Below are 21,248 nucleotides of genomic sequence, written 5' to 3' on the forward strand. Positions count from 1 at the left end.
CCATCGCCGCGAGGACCTGCGCCGCTGCCCTGGATTCCCTTCCGTGCCGCACGACGCTTGCCTCCATGCCCACATGCGTCTTGCAGCAGTCGCTCTTCCCTCACCTCATCCCTTTTTCCCCACTAGCTGTCGCGCCTGAGCCCTGGGCATCGTCGTCTCCAACCCAACCGTCTGAGATTCACCGCGTCGGTACCCTGTTCCGGCTCGACGCAGCGACTGCCCTGCTCCAGCGCCAGTGGAGCTCTACGTTCTTCCTCGCCGTTGCAGGAGTCCACCACCGGGGCTGCTACACGCGTGGTCGCGCCTTCCGACGTCGGGATTACTGGTAATAACGTGTTTCTATAGTTCGCTCTCGCCTATACTACGCATAGGACCAATTAGGGGTGAGTTCGGTGCCCTAGCTCGCCGAATCGGCCACGCTCCGGCGAACCTCCGCCGTGGGGGTGTTGTGCTGCGCCGTCGGCGCAGTGTCTGTTGGGGAAAATGTCCTGGACCGTTGATTCATTAGCCAACGCCTAGGATTAGGTATCGCGCAACGATTCGGTTTGGGAAATCAGAGCGGTCGGATGGCAATCGTGCGGCTAGAACCGGATCGGGTCGTAGGAGTACATGGACCGTGGATCTCTGATCCAGCGGTGCGTATAACCCATCTGTTAAATAAATTACTCAATCTAATCTGAACGCTTGGTCGTCGATCCAACGGCCTAGATTGAACCATACCCCTTCGGCCGATACCAGTTGCAAAAGGGCCCTGGCTTTCTTGAAAATAAAACCCGTCGTCCAGTGCGGTGGGAATCCTGAGTCTTATGATCTTTTGCGAGATAGCCCCTGTAGTTTCTGATATTTATGCACCTTGTCCAGAGAGTTAGAAAATCCAGTAAACATAATTAGAAAATGATTTTTATGAGAAAATAAATGCTAGAAACTTGTATAATTCATAGAAAATCCATATTAAGTTCAAATTAGTCCATTCCAGTTCCTATAACTTTGTAATACTATTGTTTATAATTTTGTGCCTCTGTTTTGACATAAAAGCCACATTAAAATTGTTATATTAATTAATCTTGTACAAAGCACATAGAATCTTTGGAAATCCATAACTTAAAATCTATAAATCCAAAATTAATAATTCATGTTCCTGTGATCTTATTTCAATATGTAGATTATTAACATATTTTGCATATATGTTTGGTGTAATGTTAATTTTGCCTATACACTGTTTGTCTGTATTGCTACGTTTAGGAGTGAGGACACGTGTCATCTGAAGAGCAAGTTGGTACCTAGAATCTCAAGTCCCAGGCAAGTTGTGCCCTTGACCACTTTTTACCCAATAATGTTCTTTAATATCATTTATTCATGCATAGGTTAATTTTGATGGGGCCCAATAGGTTACCCTAGATTGTTTATCTCATTACCTTGTTTACCCCTGAATCACTTGGGTAGTTTGCTATTGCTTTACATGGATTTGGGATAATTATTTATCATATCTATGTTCCAGTTATCTTGTTATTTTGTTTCATGTCAAGATCATAAAATTTTAATTGGAACATGGAGCTTAACTTGAGAAACACGTGCCACCACAAGGGTTTAATGGGACGTCCTTGGCCAACTAACTAGGAAAGCTAGTGGAAGACTACCTTACCCGTAAGGGGCAAGGGCAGTAGGGGATTGCATGCAAGGAGGTTCTCGGGTTGATTTTGCTGCGATGGCGGTCAGACGGGGGATTCTTGCAAGTGCTCTTCCCATAAACTGTAGCGGGTTTTCGGAAGCTAGTGGAACTTTGTAAAGGCCTCATAGTGGATCCCTAGCCATTCACCTCGGTAGTGTCTAAGGGTCTAGCTAACTCTGGCGACATGGGATACACGACTTGTGGGTAAAGGGTACAACCTCTGCAGAGTGTAAAACTGGTATACTAGCCGAGATCACGGTCATGAGCAGCTCAGGACTCTCTGATGATTAATTTATGGAACCTAAATTCAATTTGTCATATGCATTTGCATGGGATTATTTATTAATTTTGTTCTATTATTTATTATGGTTTGGTATTTACTTATACTTAGTAATTGCTAATAAAATTTTGACCAACTTTAAAAGCAATGCTCAGCTCTAACCATCCTCTTTGGTAAGCCTTACACTTCACGTGAGCTCCCACCTTTGGCGAGTTCATGCACATTATTCCCCACAACTTGTTGAGCGATGAACGTATGTGAGCTCACTCTTGCTGTCTCACACCCCCCCACAGGTCAAGAACATGTATCACAGGATGAGGCGCATGTAGGATGCTGTGACGAGTTCGTGAGAGGTCTAGGTCGTCGTCTCCCAATCAACTTTGGGTTGCTGGACAGTTGTCTCCTTATAATGTAATTATTTATTTATTTTTGTATAGAACTCCTATTATATAGTAAAGTTGTGACATTCGATCCTGTGCCATGATTCATCATATGTGTGAGACTTGATCCCAGCACACCTGGTGATTATATTCGCACCCGGGTCTTGGTGCCCCGAAACCCGAGTGTGACAGAAGTGGTATCAGAGGAATGTTGACTGTAGGACGAAACCTAGATAGAACTGGACAACCATTATCCACTTACCTTACTCTGATTCTTTTCTAAACTTTTCTTAATATACTCTCATCTATTTCCGCTTTACTCTGATTACTCTTATCTTTTCACTTCTAAAGACAAATGTGGATTTCACACTTAATCTTGTGCCTAAAGTGACCTTTAGGAATAGGAGACCTATTCTTAGGAACAAAAACAAAACTATTTTTATAGTTATCTATGCACTTGAATGTTTGTTCTTATGATACTTGTCTGATTTGAATCTTTGATTGAGTGTGATGGGTTGTGGAGTAATGTCCACAATTACATCTACATATGCATATATAAAAAAATATACTCAAACAAACTATACTATCCCTCATTAAAGGATCTAGCTTAACAATATACATCTCATCTTAAAAGATTCTATCCTACACTCATAGATCCATCTTATCTTAAAAAGATACTCATCTTATCTTGAAAAGATTTTATGTCATGCTAATAGATCTAACTAACCTCAAAATATTCTATCTTATCTTTATGGATCCATCTTATCCTAATAAGCATACTTATCCACCCTAGTTTAACAACCATGATCTAATGCAAATTAATTAGATATTATCTAGTCAAACTAGTCATACCAATCTAATCTAGATCCCATCTAATCTAATATGATCTAATCTAATGTAGTCTACTTAAACAAATTAGCGATACTGGTAGAAGAGATTAGACCCTACTACCAGGTATTAACTTAACCTCGCACATTAGACCAACTCAACCATGAGCAAATAGTTCTAACTCAACCAGTAGAGTCATGATGAATTACATAACTGGACTATCCAAACTTTTGACCAACATCATGTAGTCTATCTCATCCATATCTATCCTAACCATATTCCCCAACCCCGATGATATGCACTCATCGCGAATCAATGAGACCAAGACCGGAGGAGAAAAGATCAACATCGACAAGGAAGGATATAACAAGTCAAAGCAAATCTCGAGATGAATCAAGACTTAAACATTATGGATAAAGTCCTTTCCTTGCCATAATCTTTCTTACCTCAATCTGTTCAGTTTATATCCCACATAAATAGTAGCTGGATACCTATGCTCTCTCAATCTCCCACTACCACCACCACCAAGCTACATAAACGAATATATACATCTACTACTATTTGTAAGATCTAAGTGATACTTTAGTTAGAATTTGGTATGATACTATGATATGAGGAATAATAAGGTCTAATTGACCCATGTGTTGCTAATAAATTATGCATCATGCTGAGATTTTTGTTTGTGCATATATGTTGAAACAATATGAGTATACCCTTTCCTTACAAATCTCGAGGACGAGATTTCTGTTAAGGGGGTAGGATTTGTAAGGCCCAAAATCTGTATAAGAAAAAAAAATTAAATTATTATTAATGATAATAAAATAAATATATGAAGAAATAAAATAGTAAATCTGACATCTCAACTTACTTGTGCATAAATTGGAAATTCAGAGATTAAACTTGAGTTTTGGAAACAAATATGGATTCAAAATAAAAATCTAAAAAAACGAAAAAGGGAAGGAATATATATTATAAAGAAAAATATAAATAATTCAATATAGTTCTTTAGGCTAGTACTTTACTTGTAACTCAGATTTGAATTTGAACTATGAGTTTTAAAACTTGAATTTGAAATGGGAAATCAGAAAATTGAGAAGAAAAATAGAAAAGAACAAGCCCCTGCGCTGGGCCGAATTCCTATTCCGGCCCAACTAACCGAGTCCGCACGACCCATACCTTCTCTACTGCGCGCTGCGCACCTGCACTGACGCTGGCCTGTGGGCCCATTTTTGTCATCCGCTCCTCTGACGCAGTGAAGACTGGGTGTGGAATTCCTTCGCTGTCGCGTGGGACCCCGGAGACAGCTCCATCTCCTTCACCAGAACGTCGTGGGCGCCGCCGGGGAATCCGCGCATGGACCACTGGCGAGCAACGGAATCCGCCATTCTCGCGTGGTCAGCGCTCCCGTCCGCCTTGCCACGGATTCCGCGATCCCCTGGGCTCCTAGGAATAATTAGCGTGCCCCACGGTCTCTCCTCCCCGCAGACCCAACGCTCTCCCGCATTTTGATGCCCACGGCCAAACGCTCCTCGGCCACCTCTGTGCCGTGATCCGCCGTCGCTGCGCAAAGCCATCGCCGCGAGGACCTGCGCCGCTGCCCTGGATTCCCTTTCGTGCCGCACGACGCTTGCCTCCGTGCCCACACGCGTCTTGCAGCAGCCGCTCTTCCCTCACCTCATCCCTTTTTCCCCACTAGCTGTCGCGCCTGAGCCCTGGGCATCGTCGTCTCCGACCCAACCGTCTGAGATTCACCGCGTCGGTACCCTGTTCCGGCTCGACGCAGCGACTGCCCTGCTCCAGCGCCGGTGGAGCTCTGCGTTCTTCCTCGCCGTTGCAGGATTCCACCGCTGGGGCTGCTACACGCGTGGTCGCGGCTTCCGACGTCGGGATTACTGGTAATAACGTGTTTCTATAGTTCGCTCTCTCCTATACTACGCATAGGACCAATTAGGGGTGAGTTCGGTGCCCTAGCTCGCCGAATCGGTCACGCTCCAGCGAACCTCCGCCGTGGGGGTGCTGTGCGGCGCCGTCGGCGCAGTGTCTGTTGGGGAAAATGTCCTGGACCGTTGATTCATTAGCCAACGCCTAGGATTAGGTATCGCGCAACGATTCGGTTTGGGAAATCAGAGCGGTCGGATGGCAATCGTGCGGCTAGAACCATGTCAGGTCGTAGGAGTACGTGGACCGTGGATCTCTGATCCAGCGGTGCGTATAACCCATCCGTTAAATAAATTACTCAATCTAATCTGAGCGATTGGTCGTCGATCCAACAGCCTAGATTGAACCATACCCCTTCGGCCGATACCAGTTGCAAAAGGGCCCCTGGCTTTCTTGAAAATAAAACCCGCCGTCCAGTGCGGTGGGAATCCTGAGTCTTATGATCTTTTGCGAGATAGCCCCTGTAGTTTCTGATATTTATGCACCTTGTCTAGAGAGTTAGAAAATCCAGTAAACATAATTAGAAAATGATTTTTATGAGAAAATAAATGCTAGAAACTTGTATAATTCATAGAAAATCCATATTAAGTTCAAATTAGTCCATTCCAGTTCCTATAACTTTGTAATACTATTGTTTATAATTTTGTGCCTCTGTTTTGACATAAAAGCCACATTAAAATTGTTATCTTAATTAATCTTGTACAAAGCACATAGAATCTTTGGAAATCCATAACTTAAAATCTATAAATCCAAAATTAATAATTCCTGTTCCTGTGATCTTATTTCAATATGTAGATTATTAACATATTTTGCATATATGTTTGGTGTAATGTTAATTTTGCCTATACACCGTTTGTCTGTATTGCTACACTTAGCAGTGCGGACACGTGTCATCTGAAGAGCAAGTTGGTACCTGGAATCTCAAGTCCCGGGCAAGTTGTGCCCTTGACCACTTTTTACCTAATAATGTTCTTTAATATCATTTATTCATGCATAGGTTAATTTTGATGGGACCCAATAGGTTACCCTAGATTATTTATCTCATTACCTTGTTTACCCCTGAAACACTTGGGTAGTTTGCTATTGCTTTACATGGATTTGGGATAATTATTTATCATATCTATGTTCTAGTTATTTTGTTATTCTATTTATGTTCATGTCAAGGTCATTAATATTAATTGGAACATAGAGCTTAACTTGAGAAACACGTGCCACCACAAGGGTTTATGGACGCCCTTGGCTGATTAATTAGGAAAGCTAGCGGAAGACTACCTTACCCGAAAGGGGCAATGGCAGTAGGGGATTGCATGCAAGGAGGTTCTCGGGTTGATTTTGCTGCGATGGCGGTCAGACGGGGGATTCTTGCAAGTGCTCTTCCCATAAACTGTAGCGGGTTTTCGGAAGCTAGTGGAACTTTGTAAAGGCCTCGTAGTGGATCCCTAGCCATTCACCTCGGTAGTGTCTAAGGGTCTAGCTAACCCTGGCGACATGGGATACACGACTTGTGGGTAAAGGGTACAACCTCTGCAGAGTGTAAAACTGGTATACTAGTCGAGCTCACGGTCATGAGCAGCTCAGGACTCTCTGATGATTAATTTATGGAACCTAAATTCAATTTGTCATATGCATTTGCATGGGATTATTTATTAATTTTGTTCTATTATTTATTATGGTTTGGTATTTACTTATACTTAGTAATTGCTAATAAAATTTTGACCAACTTTAAAAGCAATGCTCAGCTCTAACCATCCTCTTTGGTAAGCCTTACACTTCACGTGAGCTCCCACCTTTGGCGAGTTCATGCACATTATTCCCCACAACTTGTTGAGCGATGAACGTATGTGAGCTCACTCTTGCTCTCTCACACCCCCCCACAGGTCAAGAACAGGTATCACAGGATGAGGCGCATGTAGGATGTTGTGACGAGTTCGTGAGAGGTCTAGGTCGTCGTCTCCCAGTCAACTTCGGGTTGCTGGACAGTTGTCTCCTTATAATGTAATTATTTATTTATTTTTGTATAGAACTCCTATTATATAGTAAAGTTGTGACATTCGATCTTGTGCCATGATTCATCATATGTGTGAGACTTGGTCCCAGCACACCTGGTGATTATGTTCGCGCCTGGGTCTTGGTGCCCCAAAACCCGGGTGTGACACTTCTTGAGTAACTTATAAAACGGCAAGCCTTTTTCTCCCAGCCTGGATATAAATCTGCTCAGAGCTGCCATACATCCGGTAAGTCTTTGAACTTTCTTCTGTGATCGTGGTGCTTCCATCCTCATGATAGCCTCGATCTTTTCTGGATTGGCTTCAATCCCTCGGTGGCTGACAATAAACCTGAGCAACTTTCCTGCTGGTACTCCGAAAACACATTTTTCGGGATTAATCTTCCATCGATATCGACGTAGACTGTTGAAGACCAGCTGTAAATCTTCAATAAAATTTTCTGAATTTTCTGTTTTGATCACCACATCATCCACAGAAGCTTCCACACGCTTGCCCCAGTGATCGGCTAAGCATGTTTGAATAGCTCTCTGATAAGTCGCTCCAGCGTTTTTGAGGCTGAACGACATGGAGGTATAGCATAAAGCTCCAAATGGAGTGATGAAGGCTGTTTTTTCCTTGTCTTCTTTTGCCAGACTAATCTGATGATACCCAGAGTAGCAATCCAAGAAAGACAACACAGAACACCCGGTGGTGGAATCTACCACCTGATCTATCCTAGGAAGCCTGAAGGGATCCTTTGGACAGTGTTTGTTGAGATCCGTATAGTCGACACACATGCGCCAATCCACTTTATTCTTTTTTAGTACAAGAACAGGATTAGCTAGCCACTCAGGATGCAACACCTATCTAATAAATCCTGCCGCGACCAAGCGAGCCAACTCAGCACAGATGGCTTCTCTCTTGTCGGGCGTGAAGCGACGTAATTTTTGCCGAATCGGCCTCGCCTGGGGATAGACCTTCAATTTGTGCTTGGCCAGTTCTCTCAGGACTCCCGGCATATCCGCAGGTTGCCATGCGAATACGTCTCGGTTATCTTGCAGGAACTGGACGAGCGCGCCTTCCTATTTGTCATCCAGGGTGGAGCTGATGATGGCGGTTTTGCGTTCATCAGCGAACCCAAGGTTGATCCTTTTGGTTTCTTCAGTCGACCGCATAGAGGTCGCGGCTTGAGCTTCATTCACGGGTATCGCGAGGTCTTCCTCAGGCTTTGAGTTCGCCTGCGCAGAAGAAGTCGCCGATGGTTTGGTGGTGAGGGCCGCCTGAATGGCCACTCGGAAACATTCTGCGGCGCCTTGGAAGTCAGCGCGCACAGTTATGATCCCTTGTGGTCCTGGCATCTTCAATATCATGTATGTATAATGTGGGATGACCATGAACTTTGCCAATCTAGGCCTCCCGATGGCGGTGTTGTACCCGCAATCGAAGTTTGCCACCTCGAACCTTAGGAACTCGGTTCTGTAGTTCTCTGGAGTTCCGAAGGTGACCGGCATGTAGATGTGGCCCAGCGGGTATTCTCCTTCAGTCGGCACGATACCGAAGAAAGGAGTGTCCGACTCATGGAGCTCTTTGAGGTGAACTCCCAAGCCTTGGAGTGTCCGGGGGAAGGTGACATTGATGCTGCTCCCCCCGTCCACTAATACCTTCTTTACCCTGCTCTCTCGGATCACCGGATCGACGAGGAGCGGGTATTTGCCTAGGTGGTCGAAGTTGAGCCACTGATCTGCCCGGGTGAAGATGATCGGGTGCTCCGACCATCTGTATGGGGCGAGAGGACCGGTAGCCACCACCAGTATCTGACGATCGTTGAGCTTTTGTTGTCTCTTGTTCTCCTACGATCCGTGTCCGCCGAAGATGACATTGACCTCTCTGTCGACGCGCGGGAAGGCTCCACCTCCTCCCTCCTGCTGCTGCTGGGGTTGTCGTGGTTCTCTTGGTCCCCCTCGCGGCGGGGGAGGAGGTAGAGGTTGGAAGGGTCGGCCGTGCCCGATGGAGTGCTTGAAGTCTCTACAGTTCCGAAGGATGTGGCGCATGTCCTTGTGGTACAGGCACTGAGCGTCGAGGATGTCGTCCAGCGTGCGTTCGCCTCCACGAGGTCCTCCTTGGCCACGAGAGGCAGGTGGTCCAGCGGCGTGGACTTCTTCGCGAGGCCTCTTCTCCCAACGCTTGTCGGGCTGCTGGTTCGCGTCGCGTCGCGGTGCCGCTGGTGCTGGCTTCGCTCCTCCGATGAGGTCCTGAGCTCGCTCGTCGGCGGTGATGTAGAGGTCGGCTTCCCAGAACAGCTGCTCGGAGGTAGTCGACGCCTTCTGTAATATGGTTCGGACGAAGGTCGAGTCATTGGATCCCCTGTAGAAGTCCTCGATCACTACTGCCTCCGCGACCTCGGGGATACGGTTTCTCATGGTCTAGAATCTTTTGAGGTATGACGAAGAGTTTTGTCCCCTCGACGCTTGATGGATTTGAGGTCCCATGGTTGCACCGGTTTGTCGGAGAGAGACTGAAAGTTGGCGGTGAAGCGCCGACTGAAGTCGCTCCAGTCGTCGATGCAGTGTCGGGGTAGGTGTCGCAGCCACTGCAGTGCGTCTTGCCCGAGGACGATAGGCAAGTATGCGGTCATCACGTCTTCGGTTGCCCCAACAGCTCGGACAGCGATGGTGTAGACGACCAGCCAGCCTCCCGGATCCTGCTTAGGTTCATATTTGTCGACGTTGGATACCTTGAAGTTAGGGGGCCATTGAATAGCCCTGAGGCGCGGAGTAAGTGCCGTTACTCCACATGTGTCCTCCTGTCGTCGATGATGTTGTCTGTCCCGGGGAGGGGAGTGGTCGTCGTGGTGCCTCGACCGTCCCCGGGTGGTGCCACCAGTTGAAGCCGTGGCCGACTCGGTCCTGGTAGCCTGACTCCATGCTGGGATGTCGTGGTCCCGGTCGTACTCTTCCTGGCGACGGATCTCGTTCTCGTGTCGTCGTTCACGTGAAGCGTTGATGGAGCTCCGTGCGTCCCAGCGACTGTTGATGGCGTGTCGTAGATCGTTCGACGGGTGAGCGAGGGGTAGAAGATGATTGGCTGCTTGAGTGAACAGCCGCCGATAGCCCTCGACGTCGGGAGTCCGAGGGAGGCCATCAGCTATCCGAGCCAACACCCCTCCGACTTCACTCGGCGTGTTCATGGCTCGGGCGAAGTCAGGGTTCAGGTTGCGCCCGAAGAGTGGATTTTTCCCGACGTTGCCTTGTCTCCTGTTCGGCCTGTTCTTGAGCCCGTCGACGATCACGTCATCGGGAATTCCTTCTTTCCCTGAAGACACGTTCTTCTGGAGTTTCTCTCATCTCCGAGACCTCGTCTCGCGATACGGGTTGCGCCAGGTCCCGCTCTCCGGCTTCGTGATGCCGTCGGATATTTCGGCGTCGGTTCCTTCGTCGGCGGGATTCTCGCTGAGGAGGTTCCTCTCTAGGCGTAGTCGGTTCGTCGTCGGAGATGGGGGGCGATTCCACTCTCCCGATGAAGAGGACGTCGGGGTAGAAGGGAGTCGTTGTCGCGACGATCTTCTTCCTGTCTTCCTTAGATGACGGAGGCACAGGAAGAGCAACTTGACGACCCGCGGCCTCATTTGCTTCTTTCCTCCTTGTGATTCGTGTCCATTCTTCTGTCGGAGAGGTGGACAGCGGAGTTCTACGAGTAGACAGACCTTTGGTTCTTGGTTTGCTGACGGCGGTCTTTTTTCAGAGCGCTAGAGGTTGCTCTTTTTCCTGCCTCACCCCGATTTCCTTGGAGATTTCTGAGGAAGATTTTCTCTCTGGCGGATCCGCGATGCGATGCAGAGTTCCCTCCTCATCCGCTACAGATGAGATAGTACCGAAGCAGAACATGGATCCGGGGCGGAGGATGATCTTGTGCTGGAAGGTGACGGCCATTGAGCTAGCTTGGATCGATGACACACCCCCTACCTGGTGCGCCAGCTGTCGGTGTTTTGGGTCCGACCGCACACCTAGGGTTACCCCTCAAGGTGCTTTTAGGAGTAGGACGGTGTTATCGACTGTAGCTCGATGGTTCGTGCTGGGCGCACGAGAAATTGTAGACAATGATGTACAGGTTCGGGCCGCTTTGAGATGTGTAACACCCTACGTCCTGGCGAGAGTGCTTTATGTGATGGGTTACAAGGGAGTTCTCTAGTGCTGGAAAACATAGAGAACGGGGTGAATGGCTAAGTAATGAGTGATGTCGATCGTCTTGAAGGGGTGCCCCCTAGGCCTTATATACTCGACCGTGGTGCATTACATGTGGATACGATAACAACGTGTGCCAAAGTAATAGTGAACTAACTGAGTCTATCTTCCTATAGTTCAGCCGACTCATCCTCGCTCAGTTCCGATGTACGGGGCCCCTGCACGGGAAGGTTGAGTCACTGTTGCGATTACTGCTCGAATTTGTTGGGCCGTCTGGGCTTGCGCCGACCCGGCCTTGTGTTAATCCGTTCCACTGGTCGTTCCTCCCAGGCCCACGAGGGGATGACCTTACGAATTATGGGGCCCTTGGGCCTTTCGTGAGGTCTTTTATCCTTCTAGTGGACCCGAGGGATATCTGTCCCCCACACTAGGAGAGGAGGGTGCAACCTCAACAAGCACCACTGCCACCACCACCACCACCAGTTCCACCCCGGGACAAGCACCGACAATTTTTAATCCACAAGCCGCCTACCTTCGCCAGCTCTCCAGATCATCTGCATGCCGATGACTGGTTGAAGTCAGTGGAGAAAATGCTAAACATTGCTCAATGCTCCGTCCGGGAGAAGGTTCTCTATGCTTCTCGTCGTCTGACTGGTACTGCTGCTGAATGGTGTGATTCATATGTTGCTGCCCATGACGCTGCTGACACTATTACTTGGGCAGAATTCACAACTCAATTCATAAACTATCACATTCCTGCTGGGTTGATGGAGATTAAAAAGAAGTTTCTGTCATTGAAGCAAGCCAACATGTCTGTCAGTGAGTGTCGTGACAAATTCATCCAGCTATCAAGATATGCTCCTGATGAGGTGGCTGATGATGAAAAAAAAGTAAGAGCACTTCACAGAAGGACTCAATGGACCACTACGGTATGCATTGGTCGATCATACCTTCCCATTATTTCAGAGGCTGCTTGATAAAGCTCTAGCTTTTGAACACAAGCATGTTCAACTCGGAGATTTGAAGAGGAAGGCCATTGCCCAGGGGCAGGTAGCAGCAGTATTCGCCCTCGCTACGTGCCGCCCCAGGGTACACCAGCTCGTCCAGGAGGAGGACCACGACCAGCTCAGTACGCTCCACAGGGACTCCACAGACGCCCCACACTCGTTAGGATGCCCCCACTAGCACACCGGCGAGGCCTACAGGACAGAAAACAGGTCCTACATGCTTCAAGTGCAGTCAGATTGGGCACTATGCTAATGCTTGTCCGGTGGGGAATTCTAGTGCTGAGAGCACCTAGAGGGGGGTGAATAGGTGATCCTGTAAAACTTGAACTTAATGCCACAAAAACTTGGTTAAGCGTTAGCACAGTATTGCCAAGTGGTTAGAGAGAAGTCTTAGAGAAACACAATAACCGCAAGAGAATCAACACAGGTAGACACAGTGGTTTATCCCGTGGTTCGGCCAAGTACAACACTTGCCTACTTCCACGTTGTGGCGCCCAACGGACGAGGGTTGCAATCAACCCCTCTCAAGCGGTCCAAAGACCCACTTGAATACCACGGTGTTTGCTTTTCTTTTCTATATCCCGTTCGCGAGGAATCTCCACAACTTGGAGTCTCTCGCCCTTACAAAGATGTTCACAAAGAATCACGGAGTAAGGGAGGGATTAGCAACTCACACAAGACACAAAGATCACAGCAAATACGCACACACAAGACCCAGACTTAAGCTCAAAAGACTAACACACTAGAACGGAGCTCAAATCACTAGAATGTCGAACAAGTGCGCAAGAATGGAGTGTGAGTGATCAAGAGTGCTCAAGGAATGCTTGGTCTACTCCTTCATGCGCCTAGGGGTCCCTTTTATAGCCCCAAGGCAGCTAGGAGCCGTTGAGAGCAATCCGGGAAGGCAATTCTTGCCTTCTGTCGCCTGGCGCACCGGACACTGTCCGGTGCGGATTTCCTTCCTTATTTGGCGAAGCCGACCGTTGGCAAACTTGGAGTCGTTGGCGCACCGGACACTGTCCGGTGCACACTGGACAGTCCGGTGCCCCCTCCCGACCGTTGGCTCGGCCACGTGTCTCGCGCAGATCGCGCAGCCGACCGTTGGCACGACCGACCGTTGGCTCACCGGACAGTCCGGTGAATTATAGCCGTACGCCGCCGATGAAATCCCGAGAGCAGTAAGTTCGCAAGAGCCAGCCTGGCGCACCGGACACTGTCCGATGCACCACCGGACAGTCCGGTGCTCCCAGACTGAGCAGAGTCTTGGCTGCTCGAGCCAAGACATTTCCAATTGTTCTTTTCCTGTTTCCAGCACTTAGACACAATACATTAGTCTTTAAAACAATGTACTAAGTCTGAGAAACATACCTTTATACTTGATTTGTACTTTGTCCACCATTTGACACTTAGGCACTTGTGTTGGACACTAAATCACCAAAACACTTAGAAATGGCCCAAGGGCACATTTCCCTTTCAATCTCCCCCTTTTTGGTGATTTATGCCAACACAACATAAAGCAAGTAGAACAAGTACAAAATCAATTCAAATAAGAACTCAAATTTGTTTTGAATCAAATTTGGCATATATGGATCATTCTTTGCTACCACTTGGTTTGTTTTTTCAAATCAAACTCAATTTCCTATCTCTAAATCAAACACACATGTTGAAACATAAAGAGAGATATTTTACGAGAAATTGATCAAGGATTCAAAAACTCCCCCTTTTGCCATAATTAAACCTTCTCCCCACAAGAGACCAACTTTTGACACTACGAGGCAAATAAGAGTATTTTGACAAACAAAAACTCTAACTCTACTACTTTTCAAAATTCACGAGTGGTAGCTGATCCATTTATAGCTTTAGCCTTATTTTCTCCCCCTTTGGCATCAAGCACCAAAACGGGATCAATTTTGGCCCTTTGACCCCATTGCCTCACCAAAAATCTTCAACTAAGAGTAAAAGGCAATAAGAGTACTGAGATGAACTTTGGAAGAAGTTACTCGTTCATCTGAGTGCAGTGGAAGTCTTGCATGGTCCAAGTTCACCTTTTCCCTTTCAATCCTCCTTTGAGACTAAATTAAGCAAACTCAAGCACACAGTTAGTCTCAAAGGGTCAAGTTGTAGCACATCTCCCCCTAAGTTTGTGCATCACTTGCAAATGGACTTGTAAGGTCCGGGGAGTGCTTGTACAACTTGAGCACCATAAACAAAATGCATAAGGAACATGATCAAAGGCATAAACACATGTATGCTATAAATCAATCCAAGTTCCGCGAATCTAAGACATTTAGCTCACTACGCAACTTGCAAAAGGTCTGCTCATCTAAAGGCTTGGTAAAGATATCGGCTAGCTGGTTCTCGGAGCTAACATGGAACACTTTGATATCTCCCTTTTGCTAGTGGTCTCTCAAAAAGTGATGCCGGATGTCGATGTGCTTTGTGCGGCTGTGTTCAACAGGATTATCCGCCATGCGGATAGCACTCTCATTATCACATAGGAGTGGGACTTTGCTCAAATTGTAGCCAAAGTCCCTGAGGGTTTGCCTCATCCAAAGTAGTTGCGCGCAACACTGTCATGCGGCAACGTACTCGGCCTCAGCGATGGATAGGGCAACGGAAGTTTGTTTCTTAGAGCTCCATGACACCAGGGACCTTCCTAAGAATTGGCACGTCCCCGATGTACTCTTCCTATCGACCTTACATCCAGCATAGTCGGAGTCTGAATATCCAATCAAGTCAAAGGTAGACCCCTTTGGATACCAGATCCCGAAACAAGGCGTGGCGACTAAATATCTAAGAATTCGCTTCACAGCCACTAAGTGACACTCCTTAGGATCGGATTGAAATCTAGCACACATGCATACGCTAAGCATAATATCCGGTCTACTAGCACATAAATAAAGTAAAGACCCTATCATAGACCGGTATGCTTTTTGATCAACAGACTTACCTCCTTTGTTGAGGTCGGTGTGTCCGTCGGTTCCCATCAGAGTCTTTGCGGGCTTGGCGTCCTTCATCCCAAACCTCTTGATCAAATCTTGGGTGTACTTCGTTTGGGAGATGAAGGTTTCATCCTTGAGTTGCCTCACTTGGAACCCAAGGAAGTAGCTTAACTCGCCCATCATCGACATCTCGAATTTCTGAGTCATCACCCTGCTAAACTCTTCACAAGACTTTTGGTTAGTAGAACCAAATATTATGTCATCAACATAAATTTGGCACACAAAAAGATCACCATCACAAGTCTTAGTAAAAAGAGTTGGGTCGGCTTTCCCAACCTTGAAAGCATTAGCAATTAAAAAGTCTCTAAGGCATTCATACCATGCTCTTGGGGCTTACTTAAGTCCATAGAGCGCCTTAGAGAGCTTACACATGTGGTCGGGGTACCGTTCATCCTCGAAGCCAGGGGGTTGCTCTACGTACACCTCCTCCTTGATTGGCCCATTGAGGAAAGCGCTCTTCACATCCATTTGGAACAACCTGAAAGAATGGTGAGCGACATATGCTAGCAAGATACGAATGGCCTCTAGCCTAGCCACAGGAGCAAAAGTCTCCTCAAAGTCCAAACCTACGAATTGGGCATAACCTTTTGCCACAAGTCGTGCCTTGTTCCTTGTCACCACCCCGTGCTCGTCTTGTTTGTTGCGGAACACCCACTTGGTTCCCACAACATTTTGTTTGGGACGAGGCACCAGTGTCCAAACTTCATTTCTTTTGAAGTTGTTGAGCTCCTCCTGCATGGCCAACACTCAGTCCGGATCTAGCAAGGCCTCTTCTACCCTGAAAGGCTCAATAGAAGAGACAAAGGAGTAATGCTCACAAAAGTTAACTAATCGAGATCGAGTAGTTACTCCCTTGCTAATATCACCCAAAATTTGGTCGACAGGATGATCCCTTTGAATCATTGCTCGAAGTTGGGTTGGAGGTGTCGGTTGTGCTTCTTCCTCCATTACATGATCATCTTGTGCTCCCCCTTGATCACACGCCTCCTGTTCATCATCTTGAGTTGGGGGTTGCACCATTGTTGAGGAAGAAGGTTGATCTTGCTCATCTTGTTCCTGTGGCCGCACATCTCCAATCGCCATGGTGCGTATTGCGGCCATTGGAACTTCTTCTTCATCTACATCATCACAATCAACAACTTGCTCTCTTGGAGAGCCATTAGTCTCATCAAATACAACGTCGCTAGAGACTTCAACCAAACCCGATGATTTGTTGAAGACTCTATACGCCTTTGTATTTGAGTCATAACCTAACAAAAACCCTTCTACGGCTTTGGGAGCAAATTTGGAATTCCTACCCTTCTTTACTAGAATGTAGCATTTACTCCCAAAAACTCGAAAATACGAAACATTGGGTTTGTTACCGGTTAGTAGCTCATACGACGTCTTCTTTAGGAGGCGATGAAGGTAGACCCTGTTGATGGCGTGGCAAGCCGTGTTCACGGCTTCCGACCAAAAGCGCTCGGGGGTCTTGAACTCTCCAAGCATCGTCCTCGCCATGTCTATAAGCGTCCTGTTCTTCCTCTCTACCACACCATTTTGCTGTGGTGTGTAGGGAGCGGAGAACTCGTGCTTGATCCCTTCCTCCTCAAGGTACTCTTCCACTTGAAGGTTCTTGAACTCGGACCCATTATCGCTCCTTATCTTTTCACCTTGAGCTCAAACTCGTTTTGAGCTCTCCTTAGGAAGCGCTTGAGGGTCCCTTGGGTTTCAGATTTATCCTGCAAAAAGAATACCCAAGTGAAGCGGGAAAAGTCATCAACTATAACAAGACCATACTTACTTCCTCCTATACTTAGATAGGCGACGGGTCCGAAGAGGTCCATGTGAAGCATCTCCAAAGGCCTTGATGTGGTCATCACATTTTTGGTGTGATGAGAGCTTCCCACCTGTTTGCCTGCTTGACAAGCTGCACAAGGTCTATCTTTTTCGAATTGCACATTAGTTAAACCTATCACGTGTTCTCCCTTTAGAAGCTTGTGAAGGTTCTTCATCCCCACATGTGCTAAGCGGTGATGCCACAGCCAGCCCATGCTAGTCTTAGCAATTAAGCATGCATCTAGACCGGCCTCTTCTTTTGCAAAATCAACTAAGTAAAGTTTGTCGTCTAATACACCCTTAAAAGCTAGTGAACCATCACTTCTTCTAAAGACAAACACATCTACATTTGTGAATAGACAATTATATCCCATATTGCATAATTGACTTACAGATAACAAATTATATCCAAGAGACTCAACTAAAAACACATTAGATATAGAGTGCTCGGATGAAATAGCAATTTTACCTTGCCTTGATTCCCATCACCGAATATTATTGAATCTTGGGAATCCTTGTTTTTGACGTAGGAGGTGAACATCTTCTTCTCCCCCGTCATATGGTTTGTGCATCCGCTGTCGATAATCCAGCTTGAACCCCCGGATGCATAAACCTGCAAGGCAAATTTAGGCTTGGGTTTTAGGTACCCAACTCTTGTTGGGTCCTACAAGGTTAGTCACAATGGTTTTAGGGACCCAAATGCAAGTTTTATCTCCCTTGCATTTTGCCCCTAATTTCCTAGCAATTACCTTCCTATCCTTTCTACAAATGGCAAATGAAGCATTGCAAGCATGATATATTGTAGAAGGTTCATTAGTTTTCCTAGGACCATTTCTCCTAGGCATGTGATTAATAGCATTTCTCCTAGCTACATTTCTACCATGCATATAGGAAGAACTAGAAGCAAACATAGCATATGAATCATAAACATGTGAATCAAAAGTGTCATAACTTCTATTTGCATTTCTAGCATGTCTCCTATCATGATACATAAAAGCATGGTTCTTTTTAGCACTACTAGCCATAGGGGCCTTCCCTTTTTCCTTGGCGGGGATGGGAGCCTTATGGCTTGTTAAGTCCTTGGCTTCCCTCTTGAAACCAAGTCCATCCATAATTGAGGGGTGTCTACCAATCGTGTAGGCATCCCTTGCAAATTTTAACTTATCAAATTCGCTTTTGCTAGTCTTAAGTTGGGCATTAAGACTAGCTACTTCATCATTTAATTTAGAAATTGTAACAAGGTGTTCACTACAAGCATCAATGTCAATATCTTTACACCTATTGCAAATCATAACATGTTCTACACAAGAGTTAGATTTACTAGCTATCTCTAGCTTAGCATTCAAATCATCATTTATGCTCCTTAAGCTAGAAATTGTCTCATGGCAGGAAGATAGTTCACAAGAAAGCATTTCATTTCTCTTAATTTCTAAAGCGAGGGATTTTTGAGCTTCTACAAACTTATCATGTTCATCATATAAGAGATCCTCTTGCTTTTCTAGTAGTCTATTCTTATCATTCAAAGCGTCAATCAATTCATTTATTCTATCCACTTTGGTTCTATCTAGACCCTTGAATAAACATGAATAATCTATTTCATCATCATCACTAGAATCATCCTCACTTGAAGAAGCATAAGTACTAGTGTTACGAGCGCTTACCTTCTTTTCCCTTGCCATGAGGCAAGTGTGATGCTCGTTGGGGAAGAGGGATGACTTGTTGAAGGCAGTGGCGGCAAGTCCTTCGTTGTCGGAGTCGGACGACGTACAATCCGAGTCCCACTCCTTGCCAAGATGTGCCTCGCCTTTTGCCTTCTTATAGTTCTTCTTCTCCCTCTTGTTCCCTTGTTCCTGGTCACTATCATTGTCGGGACAGTTAGCAATAAAATGACCAACCTTACCACATTTGAAGCATGAGCGCTTCCCCTTTGTCTTGGTCTTGCTTGGCTGCCCCTTGCGACCCTTTAGCGCCGTCTTGAAGCGCTTGATGATGAGGGCCATCTCTTCATCATTTAGCCCGGCCGCCTCAACTTGTGCCACCTTGCTAGGTAGCGCCTCCTTGCTCCTCGTTGCCTTGAGAGCAATGGGTTGAGGCTCATGGATTGGACCATTCAACGCGTCGTCGACATATCTTGCCTCCTTGATCATCATTCGCCCGCTTACAAATTTCCCAAGAACTTCTTCGGGCGACATCTTGGTGTACCTAGGATTTTCACGGATATTGTTCACCAAATGTGGATCAAGTACAGTAAAGGACCTTAGCATTAGACGAACAGCGTCGTGGTCCGTCCATCGTGTGCTTCCGTAGCTCCTTATCTTGTTGATGAGGGTCTTGAGCCGGTTGTATGTTTGGGTTGGCTCCTCTCCCCTAATCATTGCGAATCTTCCAAGCTCGCCCTCCACCAACTCCATTTTGGTGAGTAAGGTGACGTCGTTCCCCTCATGTGAGATCCTGAGGGTGTCCCAGATCTGCTTGGCATTGTCCAAGCCGCTCACCTTATGATACTCGTCCCTGCACAAAGAGGCTAACAACACAGTAGTAGCTTGTGCATTTCTATGAATCTGTTCATTGATAAACATAGGACTATCCGAGCTATCAAATTTCATTCCACTTTCCACAATCTCCCATATGCTCGGATGGAGAGAGAACAGGTGACTACGCATTTTGTGGCTCCAAAATCCGTAGTCCTCTCCATCAAAGTGAGGAGGTTTGCCAAGTGGAATGGAGAGCAAATGAGCATTTGTACTTTGCGGAATACGAGAGTAGTCAAAAGAAAAGTTCGAATTAATCGGTTTCCTCCTCTCGTAGTCGTTGTCGTCGCTGTCCTTTTGGGAAGAAGTGGACTCGTCGCTGTCGTCGTAGTAGACGATCTCCTTGATGCGCCTTGTCTTCTTCTTCTTCCCATCCTTTCGTTTGTGGCCCGAGCCCGAGTCGGTAGGCTTGTCATCCTTCGGCTCGTTGACGAAGGACTCCTTCTCCTTATCGTTGATCACGATTCCCTTCCCCTTAGGATCCATCTCTTCGGGCGGTTAGTCCCTTCCTTGAAGAGAACGGCTCTGATACCAATTGAGAGCACCTAGAGGGGGGGTGAATAGGCGATCCTGTAAAACTTGAACTTAATGCCACAAAAACTTGGTTAAGTGTTAGCACAGTATTGCCAAGTGGTTAGAGAGAAGTCTTAGAGAAACACAATAACCACAAGAGAATCAACACAGGTAGACACAGTGGTTTATCCCGTGGTTCGGCCAAGTACAACACTTGCCTACTTCCACGTTGTGGCGTCCCAACAGACGAGGGTTGCAATCAACCCCTCTCAAGCGGTCCAAAGACCCACTTGAATACCACGGTGTTTGCTTTTCTTTTCTATATCCCGTTCGCGAGGAATCTCCACAACTTGGAGTCTCTCGCCCTTACAAAGATGTTCACAAAGAATCACAAAGTAAGGGAGGGATTAGCAATTCACACAAGACACAAAGATCACAGCAAATACGCACACACAAGACCCAGACTTAAGCTCAAAAGACTAGCACACTAGAACGGAGCTCAAATCACTAGAATGTCGAACAAGTGCGCAAGAATGGAGTGTGAGTGATCAAGAGTGCTCAAGGAATGCTTGGTCTACTCCTTCATGCGCCTAGGGGTCCCTTTTATAGCCCCAAGGCAGCTAGGAGCCGTTGAGAGCAATCCGGGAAGGCAATTCTTGCCTTTTGTCGCCTGGCGCACCGGACACTGTCCGGTGCGGATTTCCTTCCTTATTTGGCGAAGCCGACCGTTGGCAGACTTGGAGCCGTTGGCGCACCGGACACTGTCCGGTGCACACTGGACAGTCCGGTGCCCCCTCCCGACCGTTGGCTCGGCCACGTGTCTCGCGCAGATCGCGCAGCCGACCGTTGGCCCGGCCGACCGTTGGCTCACCGGACAGTTCGGTGCACACCGGACAGTTCGGTGAATTATAGCCGTACGCCGCCGATGAAATCCCGAGAGCAGTAAGTTCGCAAGAGCCAGCCTGGCGCACCGGACACTGTCCGATGCACCACCGGACAGTCCGGTGCTCCCAGACTGAGCAGAGTCTTGGCTGCTCGAGCCAAGACATTTCCAATTGTTCTTTTCCTGTTTCCAGCACTTAGACACAATACATTAGTCTTTAAAACAATGTACTA

Source organism: Zea mays, chromosome 10, assembly GCF_902167145.1.
Source record: "Zea mays cultivar B73 chromosome 10, Zm-B73-REFERENCE-NAM-5.0, whole genome shotgun sequence".
NCBI lineage: Eukaryota > Viridiplantae > Streptophyta > Magnoliopsida > Poales > Poaceae > Zea > Zea mays.